The 23523-nt window shown below is 42.7% G+C and overlaps 1 long non-coding RNA gene across 2 annotated transcripts; it reads right to left on the reverse strand.

The window, feature by feature from the left end:
* Positions 1–1181: 1181 nt before the first annotated feature.
* On the reverse strand, positions 1182–22907 carry LOC127059266 (uncharacterized). Of its 2 annotated transcripts, none has more exons than XR_007776895.1 (4): positions 22750–22907; positions 4710–4897; positions 3236–3515; positions 1182–2542 (listed from the first exon to the last, which is right to left on the reverse strand). It is a non-coding gene; the product is annotated as an uncharacterized LOC127059266 (long non-coding RNA). The 2 variants fall into 2 exon arrangements; XR_007776894.1 differs by lacking the exon at positions 22750–22907 and adding an exon at positions 7620–7668.
* Between the last annotated feature and the right edge of the window lie 616 nt (positions 22908–23523).

Here is a 23523-nt window from a genome sequence, read left to right on the forward strand (position 1 = left end):
TGCTTCCAAAGCCTTTTGCAGCTGACTGTACTTGGCATTTCTGCAAGTAGGTATCAAGCCAGGCAATGAGAAACTCACAGGGAACAGCTCCCTAGGGGCCTCTGGGTTTCATTGGTTAAGCATGGGATCTCTGATGGAGAAAAAACTCAGCTGCTGGGCCAGATCCCTGTTCCATGATCAATGGAAGGTCTTCTCTCTTCCTCTTCTTGCAACCCATCACTTCACAGCTGTGTCATTCAGGCCCTACAGAAAACAGCTCCCTTCATTATACAGTAGTAATTTATTTTTAGGGCAGAATTATTCCATACTTGGAGTAGGGCTCAGTGAGAAAATAGCATATAATTTGAGTTTGAATGTGAAACACACAATGAATTATTTAGGAACAGTTTTCCTGCTTTATTCTTTTTAACTTCTGCATGCCAAATATTGAGAAAACAAACATTTTTAAATGTTCTTAAATAAAATCTCCACCCCTAAATTTATTTTTGTTGTAGACCAATGTCCCAACAACCAGGTACACTCTGCAGGACACTGTGGTGTAATAGAACTTACAGTAGAAAGGAAGACTACTTCTGGTGACCATTGTATCTCATAAATCTCCTATGATAACCTACTGACAGATGTCAGCAAGACTATCTGATAGGCCACAGGCATGCCTGGAAACATGCATGTATCTGTAAACAGTGCTGCATTGGTGCCTGGTGACCTTTCAGCCTGCACATAGATAATTTTCTTGTCTTCCACACAAGGAAGAATGCATGGGGAAAACTGGCTTTGAAACACTAGCAAGTGTCCAGAGCTTGCTAGAACTCCTTCCTCAAGGTTTTACAGTAGAAGTACAGGGAGCACATTCATGTAGAGGTTGAGTGAGTATCTCTGTAGTTTGCAGATTCTTGCAATATTTGCTCGGGATCATCCTTCAAGGTTTTGCAGATGCTCTCTCATCCCGAGGAGGGCTGATCATTCTGCAGCAGCGCAGTTCCTGTGTTCCTGACAGCAGGAACACAGAGCTGCTCCTCTAAGTCCTAGGAGAACACACCAGCTTTCTTCCCAAGAGAGATCCACCAACACCACAGTCCAGCTTCCACTGAAACTCCATCTAAGAGGCTAAAAATGGTTGTCAAACCTCAGGCATGCACCATCTAAATTAACTGAGCATTTTCTATCAAACACCTCCAACACATTTGAACAGTGTATAAGTGATAAAGGGATGGAGACTCATCTTATAAATGGCCATAATTCATATAATTTATTCAACTTAATCCTCAGCCTCCAGCAGGTGAGCTGGGTACAAATTTTAATATACATTCATCATCTGTAAACATGGCTAACTGGGTCATTCAGAGAAATAGGAAAATATTGCTAAAGTACTGGCTTTAAACCAAATTTTAAAAAGAGTCATACATGGCAGTGACATTTCCCAGTAGCACCACACTAGGAGGATGTCATTCTGGAGAAACAGAGTCCCTTGAATGAAGCAGCAGAAACAGTCAGAATTCACTCTTCCAAGCTGTAGCTTCATAGGAACAGGGAATTGCAGCCAACTTTGTCCTCAGCAAGACCTCCCACATGGGTGGTGCTGCCACAGAAGTCCTGAGTGCAGGACTTCTTGTCAGCTCTGTAAGCAGCAATGTGCAGATGATGGCAGGGGGTTCCCAGGCTGCTGCTGAAACTGTGACTCAGGGGAAGAATAAACCACATGTGCTTGAGCAAGGCAGGCAAGGGTGGTGAGGGCTGAAAACATCTCAGGGAGGAGAAACCACAATAGGCAGCACTCTCCTGATAAGTAAAACAGGAAAGAAAAAGAAGAAGAAAGAAGAAAGAAGGAAGAAGAAAGGAGGAGGAGGACAATCTCAGAAAAGGTAGCTCCATTCCATAAATTAATAATGGTTTAAAAAAGAGAAGTAGTCAGTCCTTTTGCAGGAGCATGGTAAGACCACTTCCACTGCTGTGGCACCCTGAACATGGGGAGGACAGGCACAGCAGAGAGCATGGGGATGGATCAGGGAAGGTGACTGGGCCAGAGAGGAGGGTTTGCTGGTAGGATGGCAGAGGGATAATCCAGCTCTATAACCCTCTGCAGAGCAAACTTCAGGAGAAGGCTTGGAACTGCAGGGAAAGCAGCGGGGAAGGGGAGAGAAGCTGACAAAGAAACCTTTACGTCTTGTGTAGAAATCCCAGGTTTCTGCTCCTGTGTGGTATTCCAGAGGCAGGGACACAACTCACAAAGCCTGCCTGACAGCCAGCCCTGAGCCACCACAAACGCCTGAGAGACTCCAGGCCTCCTTTACACATCCAAACCCACCAGTGAAAGGTTCCATGGGGAGCACCTGAAAGCTTATACAGGGACTGATCTTCATCCCAGATGAGGTCATTTTCCTTCCCCCATTCCCCTATTCCCTCACAGCAGCTGGGAGTTTTGGGAGCTTCCCTGTGCTGCGTGCGTGCAAAGCACTGCAAGGAGCCAGCTGTAAACTCTGACTTCAGCCAAAGGAAATTAGTTTCACAGGTGGAAAAGTAGGGTCAGCTTAGTTTCTCTGCCCTGCAAAAGATCAGAATACATAAGTTGCTATTAACTTCTGGTATTGTTTTCAGAAGCTGAAGAAATAATGATAAATTTAATTGGAGAGCCCTTGGCAGAATAATTTTCCACTTGGAAAGGTAGTGCTGTTCAAAATGAACTGATTTCTTAAGTCACATCTCTTTAGAGAAACAGACAAGACTAAATATGTTCTTATTGCCATGCTCTGAAACAAATATTTAATTTTCCATAGTGAATACAGCTTTCCATCATAGTAAAACATCAAAATCCAAACAGCAACCCCTTTTGGTCCCCTTGAAGAACAGAATTCTCACTTGAGATTTTCTAGCCAGAGCTGGCCATGTAGATTGACTGGCACTGCAGTTAAAGATCTGCTTTAACTGAACGGAAAACCCCAGCACTGCTCATAGATGCAGACACTTTTCCCCATTTCAAAGGGTTTTTTTGGTCTTTGACCCAAGTCACTGACAAGATATTACAAATGCAGATAATAAGTTAATACCTCTCATGTTAGCAACAGATTTCTTCCTACTTGTCCCCTTTCTAGACCACTGGTTTATGCACAGCAGTTACTACTCAATCAGAAGAACTGGCAGCCACAGCTAGTTGAGGCTGGAAAAGTGGGTCTTTTAGACATCCTTGGCCTCCTAATCTCAGCTCTCAAAAGGCTGAAACACTATCTCAGCCGCTAACCTCGATGACGGATGAAGATGCCTGGACAGCCGTGTAGGAGAGGAAGGAAGTAAGGTGATACCATGGGCTAAATATCGCAACTCTCCCCAGCATGAAAGCAGCGTCACAGGTTGATCTAAGCCACCAGAAATCATCCCGAGCCGGCTCCCAGGGCGGCAGAGGGAGGCAGAGGCGCACGGGAGACTTTCCCCACGCCCCGGCAGATGGAGCGCTGCGGTACCGAGCCCGCCCCGCCGGAGCGCTCCCGGGCTTCTCTGGCAGTGCTGCTGCAAGAAAATACCTGCGGATACTCAGAAACTGCAGTTAGGTTTTTGGGTTTTTTTAATTAAAAATTTGGAAGGAAAAAAAAAGAGAGTCTGCTTAGTCTATTTAGAGAATATCCCTCTGTAAAACAAATTGATTTTCGAGCCAATCTTTCGCATGTATTAAAATGCCTGAAGGATTGAACCCACCATGAAATAGAAAAGTCCCACTGACTACTCTAAAAAGATTTTTCATAAGTAAAATTACCTAGACTTATATCTAATTATTTTTAGTATTTAAATCTGCACTGCTTAAAAAATCAACTCATGTATTTGTTTTAAACAATACCATCATTCAGAAATATAAAGCTTTCTCTTACTCTCTCTCTGCACACACTCACAGACATATGCACACACACACACGCATGTGTGTTCACACATATGTAGCAGTTTAGGGTGAGGACTACTGTTAATATTAACTATGCTGTTACTTAGAAAAGAATTTTATTGCTCTTTATGAACTCCTTCCCAGGAATCCTTTCTTGTGACTACGAATGTTATCAGGATTCTTGTGAAATCTAAATTATTGTTTGTGTTTTCCTTTATAAGTTGACTCAAAGCAGGCAATTATCTGTTAGAACTGCCAGTAGGAGACATTTGGAACAGACTAGCAGGGACAACCATCTTTCAAGACATGGATGAAACCAGTTTCACTCTTCCTTTGAAGATAAGGTAAAAGTGAGGAATAACTTTTGCTCATTGTTCTCTTCACTGACATGTTCAATAGGTTGTTTGGCTAAAATGAAGAAAACTTGCTTCCAGCAAGACATTTCTTTCAGAATAACCCTCCCTCCTCCAATTATTTTTTAAATAACATACCAGACTCTCACAGTCCATGTCAACAATTTGATGCATGGTAGCCACATCGGGTTTCTCATATGCTTAGGTCATTAGCTAGCAAGAACATTGTCAAGCTATTATTTTTTGAAATATCCTATTTTTAGATTGTTTTGGAGTTGATGGAAGTTTGATAGAGAAACCTGTTCCTTCATTAAACTAATTCTTGTTTAACTCTGACATATGCATGCCACAGTCCTGATAGTACATAGGCATTTATCTTCTACATGTAGCCCTAAGCTCTGGCTCATTTGATTTGCAATACATTTGCATTTTTTCTCTGATTTAGAACAGAAAAAACTCAGATTCAAAATATCTGAGTTTAGTTGAAATACCTGTAACTTCAAGCTTCACAGTTAAAGCCACATCTTCTCATACCCTCACAGAGCTCCTGCCCTTGTTTGCCTTTCAATCCATGCATTCTTGAGCAGGCAGGAGAGGACACAGCAGCATCACAGAGCAGGACATTTCCTCAAAACTCCTCGCTTCCCCCTCTGTAACAGTGCTTTTCGATACCACAAACCTGCAAAACCAAAAATATTTCAGTTCCTAAGCAGGTCCTTCTCCTGCTGACCCAGCATCCTCTGGAGTAACCTGGAAATGCCTAATTGATCTGAGTGGACTCCAGTGCTGAATGGGGGAATTATCTGATCTTATCGTGTCTTCTTTTCATCTGACAACTATAATTATGTTTAGCAGAACTGTTACAGGTGTTTCTAGAGATTCAGCTGCCTCAGGGCAGGAACAATTCTGTTCTGCCAGTAAGGCACTATTTTTGTTCCTCTTTAGTATAGGCCAGTTCTAACAAGTCTTACCCACTTATTTGATTATCCCAGTACGTTTGCAGCCCTGGTTTACTTACCCTGACTGTCCATTTCATCAGTACAGTCTACTTCAGAGAATGTCTTCAAGGGCACCTTTGTTGTCAACACTTTTTTAAGCTACTGGTTCTTTCAGCCCTACCACAATCCCATGAAATTCAGAATCTGGCTCTTGGTTTTAATTTATGGGTTAATTAGAAATTTTTGGCACCACCAAAAGCATTTGTGAGTTCTGACTATTGTGAGATTCCCATTTGAATTCCTGGAATTTTCAAGCTATTTCAAAAAGTCTTTGAATTCCTGTCATCCCCTTTAGTTTCATCTCCTAGTTCATAGTTCAAGCTGATTATATAAATATGTCACAGAACTATGCTTTCAAAAGTACCTCCCTCTGCAGTGCTGAGCAAAACTCAAGGCAGACATTAGGAGAAAAAAAATCAGCTCATTCCCACAGCAAGGGAATCCCATTGCTGGAAAAGAGAACCAAAATCATGTGAAACTATGGATAATTATAACAGTTTTGGATCAGCTCTTGATACTTCATAATATTCTACAGGTATGATCCAACAGGACACCAAAGATTTTCTTCTTGTTTGTACTGCCCCAAATACTGCCTGACCCTTCAGTAACATTTTTTCTAAAGAAAGGAAAGAGTCAGCAGCATCACTGAGGTGCACAACCAAGAATCAGGAGACACAGCATCTCTTTCTAGACCAGCCTCATGCTGACAGGTGAGTCACAGGGCCAGATTCACTTCAGGCAGTATCACACCCTGTGAACAGCCCTCTTGTCACCAGTGGCCTTGGGTAGTGCTCAAAACACAAAGAAGTCTCCTAATTCTATTTGTAACCCTTTTGGTGTTTGGTTTCTACAATTGGAAAAATGAGGTAAACTTACTTGTGGGGTTCAATTAATGGGCAGTTTAAAACACACTGAAAAATTCAGACAGAGAGAAATCAGAAGTATAAGGTATTGCCAGAGATAAATACTTTCAAGGTGGCTTTGTTATTGTTCTGGCTACCTGCCCACAGAGCTCTGCATGCAATCTAATACCACCAGGAGGAGAAATATTTGATTTTGCAGAGATGTAAACTCTAGCAGATCAAAAAACTTAAGTGGGGAGGGCGGGGGGGGGGGGGAAAGGTGAAGTACTTTATTGTCAGTATTTGTCCAGATGCAATCTTCTAGTTCCCTCTAAAATGGGCTGTCAGGATGCTCAGTAGTCTTAAGAACAGGGTGAAAGAGGCAGGTGAGGATGGGAAGGGTGTTCTCTCACTCACAGGATTAACTCGGTCACTATGTCAGGGCTACAATGTCCTCTTTGATCTAATCTAAGAAATCTCCTTCTTACAGGATGGGAAAATGTTGCCATTTTAGTTTGCAGAGCACAGATAGCTGATAGAGACTTGAACTGAGAGGGCCACACAGTGCAACATCCTCTTGCCACCCTGGGTCTGGAAGCACATTTGCACGGAGCTGTGCCCAACAGGAGGAGCTCTGCCTTCTGCATTTCATTCTCCTGCACTCGCAGTTCAAGGATTAATTCAGGCTGAACCACATGAAAGTAATGTGCACCTGCCTGCATGGGAGAGCCTTAGGTCAGGGGGTTTTGCAAACAAGTGTGCTCAATGCAGGCCAGGCTCCCTGTCCAAAGCCCTAATTAGAGGTGTAGATCACAATGGGTGTAAGATGCCCAAGGCTGCACTGACCCTGAAAATGACCATCCTCCCACCCTTCCCTCAGGTCCTCCCCCAAAACAGCACTGACAAAGCCCTGCAGAGATTATTCTGAGACTAGAATAATAAACAGAGTGGTCTGAAAACAAATACACCTGCAGGAATGAAAACAAACGAGCAGTTAAAGTGGCAGCACTCCGAAAATGTTTGTAGATGGAGCTGTACATGAGTATGTCCTAATTCCTCGCTTCCTGTGGCAGTAGTGGAAGAGAAAGAAGTAAAACAAACTTACTACTGCTAGGAAAGGTGGGATCTGACCCAAAGCAGCAACAAATGTAATGGTACTATTCCCTGCTTACACAATGTTAGCTTTTGACTACACCAGCTGCTGTGGCCCTGCTCTAAAAATAATTCAAGTCCTGGTAAGAGGAAAAAAATAATTTCACAAACATTTTCCTTACCTTATGCTTGGTAAGTATCAGAATCAGTACAGCAGAATTTGTGCATTCAGGTAGCAGTTACTACAGAAATTATAACACAAGATAAAAGCAAAATGTGAACATACTCCCCAGAGACATCAGAATTTAAACAGGTTTTCTTGTCAAATGCACTGAATAATGCACCCACTTTTAAACAATTGACAGCTCAAGGAAAACAACACAAAAAATCAGAAAGAATCTTACAAAAGGGAAAAGGGCCACAGCTAATTTAAGAAGGTGTTTTCTACTGCTATTTTACCTGTCCTTACCCTGGCATGAGGAAAAAAATGTTGACTGGTTTCAGATAGCCATTAGCTGTCCTGTCCTTAGATAATCTGAGAGCTGCGGGGGCAGGGATTAATGTACACAAACACAGCACACTTGAAAAATATTAACTAAAGCTGGGAATAAACTATTCTCTAATGGAGGTCTCAGACCTGATTAACAAAGAGAAAAACTGAGGCAGATACTTTCCAAGGGAAATGTATACAACAGAACTATTCCAGGCTTTTATGACTTGATTTTTGAAACCGGCCAAGAAGAGATTTAATTTTGTTTACTTGAACAACTTAGAAAAGAAAAACGTCCCAGTGCTCTAGCGCTTTGTCAGACAGACTCCAGAGCAGAGGATTAGCCAACTGTTTGGTCTCACAGCGTGCACACACACGTACCACCCCACATCTGAAAGGGGAACTCGGTCAGTTTGCAAAACGAGGAGAAATGCCTGTTGGCCCCAGTTCTCTGTTTCTGTCAGCCTCTCTGTTGAAGCGCCACACTGGGTGAGGACATCAGGGAAAAGGTTTTAAGCGTTGGTTTCCACTTCTCGCTACAAAAGAAAATTGAGCCTTTCTGTTTCTAGTCGTTCATTTAGGAGCAAACAAATGCAGCTTCTGTAAAACCCAAGACAGCGCTGCAAGTACTAACAGCATCAGAATTACAAATGTGTCAGTAACTAAATCCTGCTAACGAGGGGCTGAACCCCTGGGACAGCATGAACCCTGGCACGTAGCCTCCCAGACAGACTGTCTGTCTGTCTGGGGAGGAAGTTGGAGAGAGTGGCTGCAACCTCCTTGCAGCCAGAGCTACCAGAGGAGAGCAGAGCTGCTCAGGATGCGGGTGGTGCTGACTGAGGAGAGCTGTGCTGCCAGGCTGCCATGGTTCAACTCTGCCCAGCGGCAGTGCCCTTCTGCCAGAGCCCCCCTGGAGGGCTGCCCCAGACTCAATGCTGCCCTCCCTTCACCCAGCCTCCTTTCCAGCCTGCAGGACACTGTACTGGAAATGTGATTCCTGCAAGGCTTGCTCTGGGAAAGGTGCTCACTGAAGGTGTACATTAAGGATGCTGTTTGCCTTCCTTGCTGTTTGGGTGGAATCCTCCCTGCAACTCCTCTCTCGCCTTCAGCTCTTCTGCTTCTACACCTTCAGAGAGGCAACCCACTCTGTCCAGCAGCATCTATAAGCATGCAGAGGATCTTAGAGCCTAGAGTAACAACCCTTGTTTTAAAGCAAAGTTAAAGCATCTTTTAGTTGAAAAATTCCTAGCCTATTCCTAGAGCTTTATAGTGGAAGGTGCTTTGATCACTGACTCATTTCTATTACTCTTATTTTGACCAATGCAAGTGCAATCTGGTTTTCGTGCCAGGGGCTTGCTGATGATATTAAAATTTGATAGTGCAGTTTTGGAAGGATTTCTAATAAAAAATCACTGCTAATGAAGACATAAGTGCAAAACTGGAACATCACTCACATTTCCAGACTGAGCTGAGATCTCATTGGCAAATGGTGTACAGGCAAGACCAGATGTCTCACAGTGGTGAATTGCACCTAATGCCCTTTTGTAATATGCCACAATGTGGCTAAAGCTGATCACATTCAACTCATTTTGTAAAAACAAAATGTTAAGTAGATCTTAAAAGACACAGAAAAGAGAGGCATGCAAAGGTAAACAGGCTGGTGTGTGTTGCTTTGTCTTTCACCACAGACCTCACGGCTGCTACAAGATGTTGGAAGAAGTTTTGTAGCCTCTGGTGCATGAGATGAATTTGGTTTGGTCAGGTGATTGTAGGGATAGGATTTAGCAGAGCAGATAATCCTTTTGATTTTACCCTCCATGGGAGCCTTTTGCTAAGCAGAAAGTTATCCTGACGTTGGATCCAGTGGTTTGCAAATTACCTCTGCTCACTCTGATCTTCACGGAGTCAACAGTGAATACAATGAAAATATGAAAGGTTCCAAAAGAATGTGTGGTGCAAGGCCAGGTTCTGACACCCCATTAACTTTATGCTGTTACAGGCTTCAGCATTGATAGTGATGCCATTTGTGAAAAAAGAGATTGTCCAACAGAGCTTCCCCTGCCAAGGCATAAAGAGGACATACTGATCCTTAGTGCTTAAACATTTGTTTCAATACAACTTTTCCATTCTAGGGTGCTATTTGGAAAAGCCCAACAAGAAAACCTAACAAAAGGTCAGGGGGTGCTGTACAACCACCTGGACAAATAAGTTGCAGTAGCTGTTCTTATTTAGTGCAGAACACAGCTGGATTTGGTCTTCTATTTCAGGTAGATGATACTAAATTTTACATAAAAGTGTCAGCAGCTTTAAATGTAGCCAGGTAAGGAATGCAAAGAGGTCAGCTTCAGGGAGGCATATTTGGAGAGTGTAGTCATATCCAGGCTCAGTTTTTACCAGGTTTTTGCAATGAGGCATAATAATATAAACCTAAAGATTGAAATTCCACACCAGAGTGAGTAGTCCAAAAACACATCTGACAGTGTTCCAAAAACGTCAAAGCTTAGATGGTGCACAAGTATTGCCTGGGCTTTAGTCAGTCTATCCATTTAGGACTGAAATGTCACTCTTGATGAAAAGAGAAACAACAACCAAAGAAGCACATTTCTCAAATAACTCAATTTATCATACTGCTTTCTGTCACAGTGCCTGCTGGGTTTCACAATCAATCAGGGTTCTTTCAATGTGCTCAGGATCATGGAGGTCTCAGTGACAAATTAAAAATTTGCCTTTGAGATGACACCAGATGTGCATCACATGTGTAGGGTGAGCTCTTTGCATAATTAGCACCACAATTATTATCACCAATACATTAACTGTAGTCCAAAACATGTCTTCATGTGACTCACATAATAATTCCAGAAGCCTAGCAAAAGCCTGTAAGTGACTATAACTTGCTGCTTTCAGAGTTTTAGAGCCAATCCCCTGAATCTACTCTGACTTGCTTTCTGGTTCCTACACTATATCACTGGGCAGAGCCATTTGGTCCCTTTACTTCTAACCTCCATAACATTCATCTGCAACTCATTTTGACTCCTCTGCTAACTCAGCCATAGGCTGAAGTGGAAGCAAAATTCAAATATCAAGGCATGATATATATATCTCACAAAATTCAAATATCAAGGCATGATATATATATATATCTCACACACACACACATATATATATACTTTTTTTTTTAGCTGGAGGTGTATAGCAAGTCTGGAGATGCACATACTTGTCTTTGTGCATCCTTTATTCCTAGTCATATGGAGGAAGAGATCCTCCATATGCCACTAGAGGCTTTGGCTGGAAGACAATTTTGTTTTACTTTTTGATTGAGTTAGTGAAGACAACAAGGGGATTGAGCTTATGAGAATCTCTTTGGGTAAGTAACCAAACATTGACAGACATGTGAGTAATTCAGCATTGACTTTGTGGCCAGCATAGCAAATGACACTGGAGAATTAATGTTCCATTGCCCAAGAGCCCACTTATAAATGCAGCTGTAATTAAGCCCTGCCTGCTGTGATGCCCAGCAGTAGTGATGAAGGAGATGTAATATGCATTTAGAGCTGTTTAGTTTTCAAAGCAGTATTTTAGCTGGGAATGCTACTCTGTAAGTTCCCTGGGAGCCATCAGTTGAATCTGATTTCACAGACAAGAAGCATGAGAGCCTAGAAACATTTGATCTGCCGGATATTGCTGGCACTGCTTGCTGCTGCCTCCCAAGAACACAGACCTCTGTCACGTACCTTTCCTCAGGGCACAAATCTCTCTCTGCCTCCCTCAGGAGGAGGCTACTCTGAGGAAAATGCAGATAAACCTTTCATTTATTCAAGAGGCCACCAAAGGCTTTGCATATTCTTTGGCAATTATGTAAGATATGGTCTGCAATCCTCCCCCACTCCCAATTTATACCTCAGAACAATTAGAATATTTATTAGCAAACAGGTGTTGGTTAATTGATGCAGTATCTGTGACAAGGCACTGAAGTTGCAAAAGATTAGTCTGTGCACAGAAACTAGGAACTGAGGACAGTCAAATAGGTTTCCTTCCTGCAGGGCAGTGAAATTTTGCTGAATATTTACATGTCTAACCATTCACGTCTGAAAAAAGGAAAGAGAAGGGACAAACATCGTTCACAGAGACCCTGTCGGGAAGGCAGGAAGCAGAGGTTTCAGATATCTCAATGTGATATTTTTCACTTCTGGAAATGTGGCAAAAACGATCAGAATAGTGTTCTTGAAAGTAAAGTGATCTTTCAAAAATTAATAACACACCTGTAAGCAGAAATCAAAGGTCTGTGCCCCGCTAAGGGCTTCTACTCCAAGTTCCTAGAGATACTTTCTGTTTCTTTGAATGGCTATTACTGCACTATCTGCTACTGGTTTTCTGTGTCTGTATCCAGAAAAAACCAGCCAGGTTCTTCAATACAGCATCTGCCGCTGCACACAGAGGTGGTCAGGGGCCTTCCTCATGCTCTGCCAGGGGATGTTATCCAGCATGCAGCCCCACTGATGGTTGCACTGATGGAGAGAGGGGCTGGGACATGTCAGCACAGACACAGGAGCAAGAGATCAGTAGTCTCCTTAAATGAGACTTGCTGACACAGAAAATGCTCCAGGCAACTGCATCCTAAAATTTTCACATTTCTAGGAAAGAAAATGAAAAAATAAAATCCTTGTTTAGGTTCAAGGGGAAGCTCTATGCTCAGATATCTAGACTCCTTTCTCTAGATTTTCCCTTCCTTCATCCCTGTTCCTGTAAAGGCCCCGCTATGCCACTGATGGTTAGGAACCCCTCATATGCTGCTCAGCAGAAAAGTGGAAAAAAATGTTTTAGAATTACTTCATTAACTGTTTAATTAACCAGCACTTCAGTTATGTTCTATGATATACTAGCATAATTGTTGAGTGTTGAGGAGGTTATTGGGCATTTCAGCTTGTTTCTTTTATGGTGATCCACAACACTGTAATTGTTGTGGATCACCATATTTCTGGCAAAAAATTATTAATTGTTTGTTCACTGCTTTAACCCAGCTGAATTCAAACAAGGCTGAAAGAATGAAGAGGGCTCCATTACATATTCATGAGAAGAAGGCTTTTAAGTTTACTGGCTTGTGTTCACCACCACCACCCCCCTCTTTTGACTAAGTCACTGGTAAAATATGAGCAAGGTGCACGTTGACACATTTACACCAGGTAGAGAAGGCCTTGTTTCTATCCTATGTATATTTGTTCCAAGCACTGCCATGGTCTGTGCCTCTTGTCCATGCCTGAACTGCACTGGAGCTACTTTGGAAACTGGATTTAGCCTGAATGCAGCTCATGGTGTCTGGTCCAGAGGAGTAATCTAAGGAAGTACCTGTAAAACATCCACTCAAAAAAATATGCTGTATGGAGGATAAAGGAAAAGAGCACCAAATGACTGGTTTTAGCTTTCCTAGTCTTTGCTTCTGATGGATAGCTGTGGTTTTCAACTATGATTTATGTTGAAGCAAGAAGAAATACTCTTTGCTAGCCTAAGGAATAGCTAGAAGACATAGATCATGTTTAGAGCTACATCACACTTCCTTAGTCTAGGCCACCAGCACCTGCCACTTTTTATATTAAAAGAGGCAAAGGAACCTTATAAACCACGAGTGGAGCTGAGAGGGAGGGAGAGTTAAACCAGCCTACATCTGTGATTTCCATCATGGACTGTGTCACTCAACACTCACAGGGAAAAGAAACCAGGGATGTAACCAGGACACCATGAAGTTTGAAGAACTCCAGAAGTCAGCAGGGTGGCCAAGAAAAGGCTTCTCTGTCCTTGCACTCTGCTCTTACTCTTGCCATTGAAGTACAAATGGGCATCCAAAATCATTCACATAGAAGGGATTGGTGAAAGAGATGGGGCTAATTGAAAACAATGCAAACAAATACAAAGCACATTTGGTGGTGAAGATGGTACACATCACACATCTCCTTCCCAGGAGAGGGAAAAATGAAGAGCCTAACCCTCTCTCAGGCATTTATTTTCAGTGTCCTTTGCACTCACATATGTTCTTAAAAATCCTGTGTAGGTTGTGTTGGCTGGGAAATGCTAACCTGGGAAAGCATCAGCTCTCACCTTTCTTATGGCAGCCTAGAGTCCTTTCTGCTGCCCTATTCTTATTAAAACATAGGAGAATTAGAGTCATCATTATTAGCATCCTGAGGCTGTTACTGACGTCAAGAAACCCCTACTTCACGGTTATAAATTTGCTATTCTATTACCTCTTTTTTTTTTTGCTACTTCATTTTCTGGACTCTATTGTGACATTTTGTTCTTTCAAATGAGCCCTGCTGGGAGGATTTTAATCTGACAAGTAAACATATTCCTCAGGGTATTTCCAGACTTCAAAGTGTAAGAGGATGACGCATGGCACAATTGATTCTTGTTGAAGGTTAAAGCAAAGTGCCAAATGAAGGCTACAGAGAGGTGAAATATTTCATTTTGGCTAACCCAACTCTACTTCTTGCCCCTTTCTGCTGCTCTGTGTGTCATACTTGATTGTGGTCTATCCCTGCTTTTCCTACTGGCAGCTGATGGCTCTCAACAAGTGATAAAGGAGATTATTTCCAGAAAGTGTATTGCAAAGAATAATTAACTCTGATTTGTAGATGTCAGGGCATTACTTGAGATCTTCTCCTGCATTATTTAAGCAATAAGGCTGGTGAGGGTTTATGCTGGCTTTGAGAAACTGGATTTTTTTAAATTACCTGCTAATTATGAGGGGTTTCAATCCAGCCAGAAGGCTTTGTTCAAACATCACCTGTTGCACATGAGGAGTGACAGTTTGTACCAACAGAACCCAGCTCTACTAGGAGTCTTCAGAGGATTACAGCTTTGCAGTGCAAAGCCTCAACCAAAGCCACTTCTGCAAATTATGCAACCATTGATTTCAGAACTGGTAGAAAATGTTCTTCCCTCTTCACAGGCAGCAACTGTTATTACAGATTGTACCATTTACCATCTTCTAACAAAACCTTGATCAAGCTGTCTTGGAATTTTATAGCTCTACTGCCTTAGAGTTACATAATGCAGGCTGATATTGGGTAACACTAATCTGGGTGATCCAGATCCCCCATTTTTTTTTAAATCAATCAGAATATATTAGATAGCTTACAAAACTTTCTAGATGTATGCCAACATAGAGAAGGAATTATGTAGCTTTAGATAGAAGTCTGCCTTGTATAGCAGTCTTTCAGACTCCTTTTGCCACTCTTTTCATAACACTTCTATTTTCCTGTTTTTTTCCTCCACCCCCAATTCCAGTTGCTGAAATCAAAGAATTTTGTTATAACCACTGTAGGCATTCCCCTTTCCTAACTCCCTTCAAGGCAGAATGTGAAGACCTCGCACACCAAAACATGCTGGAAACCCTCAGATTTAACAAGGGAAACTTCTCCCTGGGACACAACATTTTCTTGGTGATGGGTGTCCATTTTAACCTAGTGGGACTGCTGCAAAGAAACCTTTTATGGCAGGATTTTCCTGGGGCTTCCTTTCCTCAAAGGAAGAAAGAGCCAATTCAATTAAAAAAAAAAAAAAGATACAAAATCCAAATACTTTCCCAGAGCAGGTCACAGAGCATGGATACCCAAAGCTCTGTTACTTCACAATTCAGGTTTATCCCACAGTGGGCCAGAGATGAAGTCTCCATGAAATGCACAGGAATTTCTCCCGTAAGGAGGTGGCTCCTGCAGCATCAAATACTGAATGTACAGGAGCATCATCAGAGCAGCAGCAATTAAGATATCAGTGTCTTGGGGAACACAGTGACAAAATGACTTCCCAGCTGACATTGCTGAATGTGTACAATATAAGCCTTCCAAACCACTGGGAGCCAGCCAAAATTGTTTTGCTAAAATAAAGTTTCATCAACCCTCACACAATTTTCCCCCACACTTCAAAAACTTCTGTCAGTTGTAATAGCTCATGAATTTTGTTGGAAGTAAAGCCAGAGGCTTTTCCTTGTAAGGCACCTAACCTAAGGCACGGTGGCCTTAGGGCATCATCAGACATTTTACCTCCAAAGGAAAGACTCCAGGGATTGGGTAGCTCTAACCCAACACCAACAGCACAAAAAGGTCAAACCCAAGCATTACTGTTCCCTTTGGGAGAAAAGCACACAGCATGGCTCTGTTTCCCAGTCAAGGCAAATGTTTGCCACCACTCAAGGATGCTCTCTCAGGACACACACGGCCCCTCCTCACAAAGGCAGCAGCCCAGTGCAGGAATTGTAACCAGCTCCCTCTGCAGAGTCATCCTCTCTTCTTCCAAGGTGACTGGGGCAGGTGATTTGATCTGGAAAGTGTCCTCCTTACTTTGAAGTCAAGGGAGAGGATTTTTCTAAATCATGATGTTTTCCTTTCTTCAGTCCAGTCTTGACTTACGAGTCATTAAAAATTACCTTGATTTGGAGCAGGAACTTTTCCAATGTCTTTGATTTCCTCCCTCAAAAGCCTGCTCTGTTCCTTCAGGCTTGCACATAGCCTCAGAGGGCCTTCTGTTTTCAGCAGTGCTCACACTGGCTGAGCACATGAAAAGCAGCCTTGATGGTGGGTGGCTTTCTGCTGTGAAGTGTGACACTGACCTCCACCTTCCCCTGGCACTCACACCTGCTCCATTTCATTCACATCATGCTCCTAAAAATGAGTTCAGAAAACCCTTTGATACAAGTTCAGCAAGGTCTCACTCAGCCAGGGAAGTACATGTAATTTACTCACAAGGGGCCAGTGTGCTTAGCACAATGAGCTGCAGCTTTGCACCAGCGGGTTTCAGCTGAGGAGCAAATAGGTGTGACAGACTGGGCACAGTGTGCCCACCACATCAAACACAGGCACTCCTGGGAACCTTATAAAGCTCTCTTTTTGTGCCTTACTGAACGCAAGATACACATACTCAGAGCGTGTTGGTGCATTTTGGCCAAAAAGAATCACAAAATCAAATAAAATAACTAAAAACCAATAAAAACCCTCGCACACGAAACAGAAACAACAAAACAACAACAAGCACAAAAAGAAGAGACAGGTTCTGGACTGATCCTTCTTCCAATAAATTCAGTAGGAGTTTTGTTGTGTGTATCAAAGCTCTCACAAACAGTCTTCCTTCTCCCCACGTCATTATATATATCATATATAATGATATATTTGATCAAAATATCATTAAGAGAAAGCAGGTTGGTTTGTGTAGAAAGGTGAAAGAAGACATGCCAAAATGAAAGAGAGAAAAAGGATGTTAAATTGTTCCAGAAGTTGTTTCACCAACCTAATATCAATTTACAATGAATACTGAAGCAGGATGACAGGAGACTGACCCATATGTTCTAGGAACACAAAATAAGACGATTACATAGATATTTAAAGACACCTGAAGTGTCAGCTGAAACTGATACCAGCAGTAATTTGAAAAAGGATACAATTTTTTCAGAATCTGGTGTAAAATGGCAGATTTCCATAGGTTTTCCAGAGATGATTCAATGCCCTGTGAACCATAAATTAGGATTCACAACCATGACTCACCTCTTATAGTTGCAATATGGGCTGCCTCTGGACTTGTAAGTGGTTTCCCATCCTAAAAGATGTTCTCCTTGTTCAAGCAGCAGATGTGGGTCACTGCATGGTCTCATCTATCGTGCAATTAAGAATTATCTCTAACTGTTTATGTCTAAAAAGACTCAAATTAAAACAAGCAAATCTTAATCTTGGAGTTCTTAGCTTTTAAGCTTCCACTGTTCCCTTAATAAATTAACTATGATTTCTTAGGAGCTGAGGAAAAGGGATGAGGGACCCTCACCAGCCCATTCACTAAATGATTTTTGAATATTTTTACCACTTTTGTGCCTTTTGTTTTCATGGCTCTACCTCTGTCCAGTGCCTTTGCTCACTTAATTTAAGCACCTTTCTACCAGTTCTGAGTCTCATTTCTCATCTCTCCCAGCAGCTTCCAAATTCAGATTTCAAGGGGATCACAGAATTTTCTCCTCATATTTTCTTTTGACTCCTCTTTCTCCCCCATACCAGCAGTGCCTCAGCCCTTCAGTCTGGACTTTTCTAAATAAATGAACGTATTTCAAAAACCGAGCCCACAGCATCTCCTCAGCAGGGAATGTGGCCTCTCCTGCCACAGAGAACATTTGGGCAAGAAGCAGATCTGGTGAAATTCGTCATTGTTCCTCCACTCAGCCAAAGACAGAATGCAGAATTTGGGGCAGCCTTTGCAGTAGCTGGTGCCATTTGCTCACCCTGCCTGCAGTTACAGCAGTCAATAAGAAATGAGCTGGTTGTACCCAGGCAGTTTTCCACTGACGTAAGGGAACACACACAGCTGGCTGAAAGGAGCCCCTTCTCCTTGATGGACATTCAGTAATGGATTTGCTGCACCTAAAGCAAAGTTTTATTTCAACACTTGTTTTTAAAAAGCAGCAACCAGTTGTCCACACCCCAGTGATCTGTGTAATTGAGTTCATGACATATCGCAATGTTTACTAAGGAAGGGGCAGATAGCAATTATTGGGGGTTGTCTTTTCTGTCTTGTCTTTCGTGCTGGCTCTTCTTTCTTTCTTGCTTTCTTTCTTTCTTTCTTTCTTTCTTCTTTCTTTCTTTCTTTCTTTCTTTCTTTCTTTCTTTCTTTCTTTCTTTCTTTTTCTTTCTTTCTTCTTTCTTCTTCTTTCTTTCTTTCTTTTTAAAAAAAACCCATATATGTATATCACGTTTATGCTCAGAGTCTTCCTGTTGAAAACAACTTCTATTTAATAAAGGATATTAAAACTTGTTTAAAAAACATGTTCTCCATGAGAAGAGTGGCAGATGGAGTTAACAAGCTCACGCACTGTTACACTTGAAACACTGAGTAATAAGAGGCTGTGTGTTTTAAAAAATGTATTCCCAACATAATTTGTGATCTTTTCCTGGGGAGAGGACACAAACACTCTGAGGAAGGTGGCACGGCTCTGAGGAGAGGGCATTTCTCCAATGCAGAAGGGCTAGGCTTGGAAAAAGGAAAGGTTGGTTCTTTGTAAAAAACTGCTGCTGAATCTCAAAGTGAGAGAGAAATAAGGGCAGCCACACCTTGCAGGTTTATGCTCATTTCCATCAAACCAGCAGATACAGAGAAGGCAGGTCACAGTTGCAAGCACCCATGAAGGATGGAGATTTTGAGGCCACACTTGGGCATTTGAAAGGACAAACTTCCGAGAGGGAAGTAACAGTGTCACTAAATCCAGAGTGAAATTGCCCAGTTTGCCCTGTGCTTGCCCTGGCTCTGCAGGTTAGTTACAGTGCCTTGCTTGAGGGACTGCATTTCCTTAGCAGGTCAAACTAAAAATGCTAAAGCCAGCTTTCTAATGGCCAAGATGTGGTCAAGATCTTCTAAACAGTGTTTTACCACGTACATGTGACCCACTGTGTAAATCCCATGGACCTTGGGTCTGCAGACCCCTCTGGTTCCCCCAGGATGCAGATGGCTCTGCTCTTTGCCAGTCACTGCTTCATCTCTTTCTTCCTTCAGCCTCCCTGGACAGAGGCATTGAAACCCTTTCAGGCTGTTGCCAGTTCTCCCAGCCCAGATTCCCCTGCCTGTCTCGGAGCAGCTGGGGAATGGAGGCAGACTCTCCAGTGAGGTCTGAAGCAAGTACAGCGCGTTGGTCTCGGTGACTACCAAGGGCTTCAGCAGCTGTTATCAGTGACTGCTTGTGCACAGATATGCAAGAATGGTGCAGGTTTGGAGAAATTATTCGCACTCCATAGGCAGATGGTTTAATAATAGTAGTCAGAAAAAAATATATTAAAAAATAGTGGAAAAGCATATATTAATTAATAACTCCTTGAGTAGGACTTGAAGAAGAAACTGCTAGAAGCTGACTAGCATGACCCTTTAGGTAGCAAGACATTAATGGAATGTTTTCTACCTTGAGGATTCAAAATTAAATTACTATTCCAGGCTGGGCTACGTCTTGCAACACAGGCTCAGCATTTCCTGCCACAAAATCAGTGAAAGTTATTCAGAAAGCTGGAAGCGGAGAAGATGGCAATGAGAAGATCAGACTTTTATTTTCCTTTAAATGATGCAGATGTAACAAAGTATGACACTGTATTTATGAAAACACCCCAGTCTGACCCCACACCTGAGTATGGGCAGGCAACGAGGGTATTTCATTTCTGTCCTGAGGCTGGTGCTTACTGCCAGTGATGGTCTGCAGCAGAACATGGGTTCAAAACATTGCTCAGCTAAATCTCAAGGGCCTTTAGAGTCTGTGTGCTCTGTACATAGAAAGAGCTCAAACATTGCATCTGAATTAATACAAGATTTTATGATGATTCAGTAAGTTTTGTTCCTTTCCAAACAGAACAATTCACTGAATGCTAGAGTTAGATAAATAAACCTCACAATCCTTGGGGTAAGACCTGTGGCCTGCAGCAAGTGTTTAGCCACCACCCAGGCAGAGTCAGTCTTCCATGGTTGTCTCTAGCCTGATAATTACACTTGTAATTACTCTGAGCCAGGAAGAGCTGTAACAAAGAGAGGACCAGGTCAGGATACGCTCTAGTTGGCTGCTTAGGATGTTCCCCCGGGAAGTGAAAGCCACAAATTCAAATGTCCTTGAGCAGTAAAGAAATACCAATGGTGGTGTCTCCCCTTTCAGAAAAGGGTGGCTAAAAAGCTGCCACCTCCATTTCATGCAGCTCTGCCCAGGCAGAGTCCTGTGATAATTGCTAGAGTCTTGGAGTCAGGTTTTCAGGTCCCCTAGGGCAGCACAGAGGTTTTGGGGACATTTTTAGTCAGAAGTATCCCAAACTGACATGAGGCACCTGAATCCTTTTGGAGAAAAACCCTTTGCCTACCCCTTCAGTCACACCTGTTTCCCACCGTAAGACAGATACTGCTAAAGCAGGACCTGAACAAACCCCAAAACATGTTAATTTCCTTGATTTGACTTTTAGAAAACATAAAATGGAAAGAACCTGCACTGCTTTAATTTTTTGAAACAGTTCTGCATTCATCAGCATTCCGTTCTCCATTTAGCGAAATTGTATTTTCCAGTTTTGCAGACTAGCAATCATTTGAACTGCCAAAAAAAACTTTTTACTCCAATGGATGACTCTGAGAAAAAGGCTGTGCTGTGCCCACCTGGTTTGCTAGCGAGCAGCAAGTGGGTGCCAAGTACATGACAGAAGCATGGTTTGCTGGCAGAGGCATAAGCACAGCAGGAGAGACTTGGGTACTCTTGATATTAAAAAAAAAAAAAAAAAAAAAAGAAGTACAAGCACTTTTGATATATGCTTAAGGAAAAAAAATGACAGTGGGAGTTGACAGGGAACAGACTGTCTGCCCAAACACTTCAGCAGCATTGAAGGAGAGGAAAACCAGAAGCTGGAAAAGCACCCAGCCTGTGTCTGACATGGCTAATGACAACTACTCATCGTGTTTCAAAGTTGGACATCTGGGTTCTTGCTCTTTGCCACCACCTTGGGAACTCCTTCTGTGAAGCTTTGGTGGCTTTTCACAGCTGCCAGGAGAGCACGAGGCTGTGAGGTGACAGGACCACAGGATCTTTCTACAGGAGCTGTGAGTGAGGTGCCAGCCCTGCTGAGCACTCCCTGCCCATGCCTGGGGCAGTAGGTGTGCAGTTCCTCACCTGCTCCTGTTTGGAGACCAAAGGCCACTGTCTTGACCCACGCCTGGCAGGTGTTACCTCAGTGTTTGCTGTTGGAGGAGACTCAGGGGAAGAAGACAGGGGTGGAATTGGTGCTTAAGAAGTTGAAAAGAATTTAAAAGAAAAAAATTAAAACCAACCCCGCCCCCCAAAAACAAGAAAAAAAAAAAAAAAAACCACTTGCTCCATCTAACTTCAGCTATTCATCAATTTACATAAATGGAAAGAATAACATTGAAATTATTTACCAAAAAGTCTAGTGCACTCTTTCACTATTACAAAAATGAAGTATTTTAGATGTCACTGTATAAAAATAGCCCATGACATCAGCTCTGTTTTGCCTCAGCTCCAGAAAAAGCTGTGGACTATATGGGATGTGTGTGAGGTTGGAGGTATTTTTACGTGTCCTGTTGGGGACTGTTCGGAATAAAATAGGTACTAAATCTGTCTCATTCATTCAGGGAACAAAATTCACTACAGGGGAAGGGGAGAAAGCAGAAGCAGCTAATTTCTCTCACAACACCATGCTTTAGACACTTTCCCTGCATCACCAGACAGAGAGAGAAGCAGCAGCTCCCTCTGGAAGAACTAATTCATGTTTTCCCTCAGCTGACCTTTAAAAGAGCCCAGAAAGACTAAACAAGGCTGGAAGAATCCAGATTCTGAGGCTAAACAGCAAAAGCTTTCCAAGGAGCCCCAAGAGCCACACGTTGCCAGCACCCCCACTGAGACAGCAGTGTTAGTTGCAAATATCCTGTGCCAGGTTTTGTATCTTCTCCTCCTCTTCCTCACCTTCACCTCTCCCACAGAACCAAACTGCTTGTGACCTTTTGGGGGCTCTTTTCTGTCACATTCCTGAGCCTTAAAAGATTCAGATTTTCAAGTTTTTATCTACAGCTGCAGTAATAAGGAACTTGGACAACAAATACTAAAGCCATGAAATAACCAGACTGAATAAAACTTGTAGCTACGTTTTCTTTAAAAAAAATTAAAAGTACTGAGTCATTACATTACATGATTTGCAATGCAATTGATAGCAAACAGCACAAGCCTGTTTCATTAGTGAGCAAACAACAACAGTAATAAAAGACATCTTGTTAAAGCACTGATCTCCCATTAAGGGACAGCTGTGAGGTTTCATGGAAGATGGCACTCTAGGTACCAGCAGAAATCACAGTGTGTTCACGTGCAAGGTTTGAAATCAGTTTATTAGAAGGCATGAGCAGATTGTGACTGCACTTCTGTTCCCTGCAGGAGGCTTCAAAATGACAAGGGATATTATGGAAATTCTGTGGTTTTTTTCACATGATAGGTTAGAAATGTTATTAACATAGGAGCTATAGGAGAAAGGCAAATTACTAAGGAAAGAGCTGCCACAAGTTTGCAGATTATTGTACCAAGGAAGAGACCATAAACCAGAGGCTCTCAGTATATTTTTATCACAGTTACCTTTTGCATGCAGTGCTTGGCTCATGAGTTTACGTGCCGCGTGCCCTGTCTGCACCAGGAGTACCTGTGCCTGCCCAGCAGATACCAGCTCCTCTCTGGCCTGCTCTGTTATCAAGCCAGAAGTCCCACGGCTGCCTGCCCTGACTCCCACACCAGCAGAGCTCAGGAGTGGGGAGGGAGAGCTGTCCCCACCGCTCTGAGCTGCGGGCTGGGCGTTTAGCTCTGCTTGCCACATCTAAATGGTGAAAGGTTTTGTGCTGCGTGACTCAGTGCTGCAAACAGCTAAGTGGGGTAGAGCACAGCAAACAGCCTCAGATCAGCCTGTTTAGTAAACCAGCCAGCAAATACCTACAAGAGAGGGAAGAGCTTAAAGAAGTCTGGAATTCCCTGGGAAGGAATCACAAACACCAAAACCTGCCCAAATTTAGCAGGCAGTGTTTTCCAAGCTGAAGGAGTGCACCAACGTGAAACACTCAAAGATTGCAAAGGCAACTCAGCCCTGCCTCCTTCACAGACAGATCCCAAAGCACTTTGCCAAGTAGGTCGATATCATTACACTCCCTTTTTAAACAGGGTGACAGAGGCTGGCCTGAGGAGGGGAAGCCTGCAAGCAAGGAGTGCGGCCAAGGGCAGAACAAAAGTCTCCTTTGTCCCTCACCAGTGACCTTCCAGTCTAACAATATATTCCAGATATTCTCTTTTGTTGGGGTGAGGAGGGAAGGACGTTGTTTCAACTTCAGATTTGTGCTTTGAATTATTTAGGATTTAAATTTA

Source organism: Serinus canaria, chromosome 2, assembly GCF_022539315.1.
Source record: "Serinus canaria isolate serCan28SL12 chromosome 2, serCan2020, whole genome shotgun sequence".
Classification (NCBI taxonomy): Eukaryota; Metazoa; Chordata; class Aves; order Passeriformes; family Fringillidae; genus Serinus; species Serinus canaria.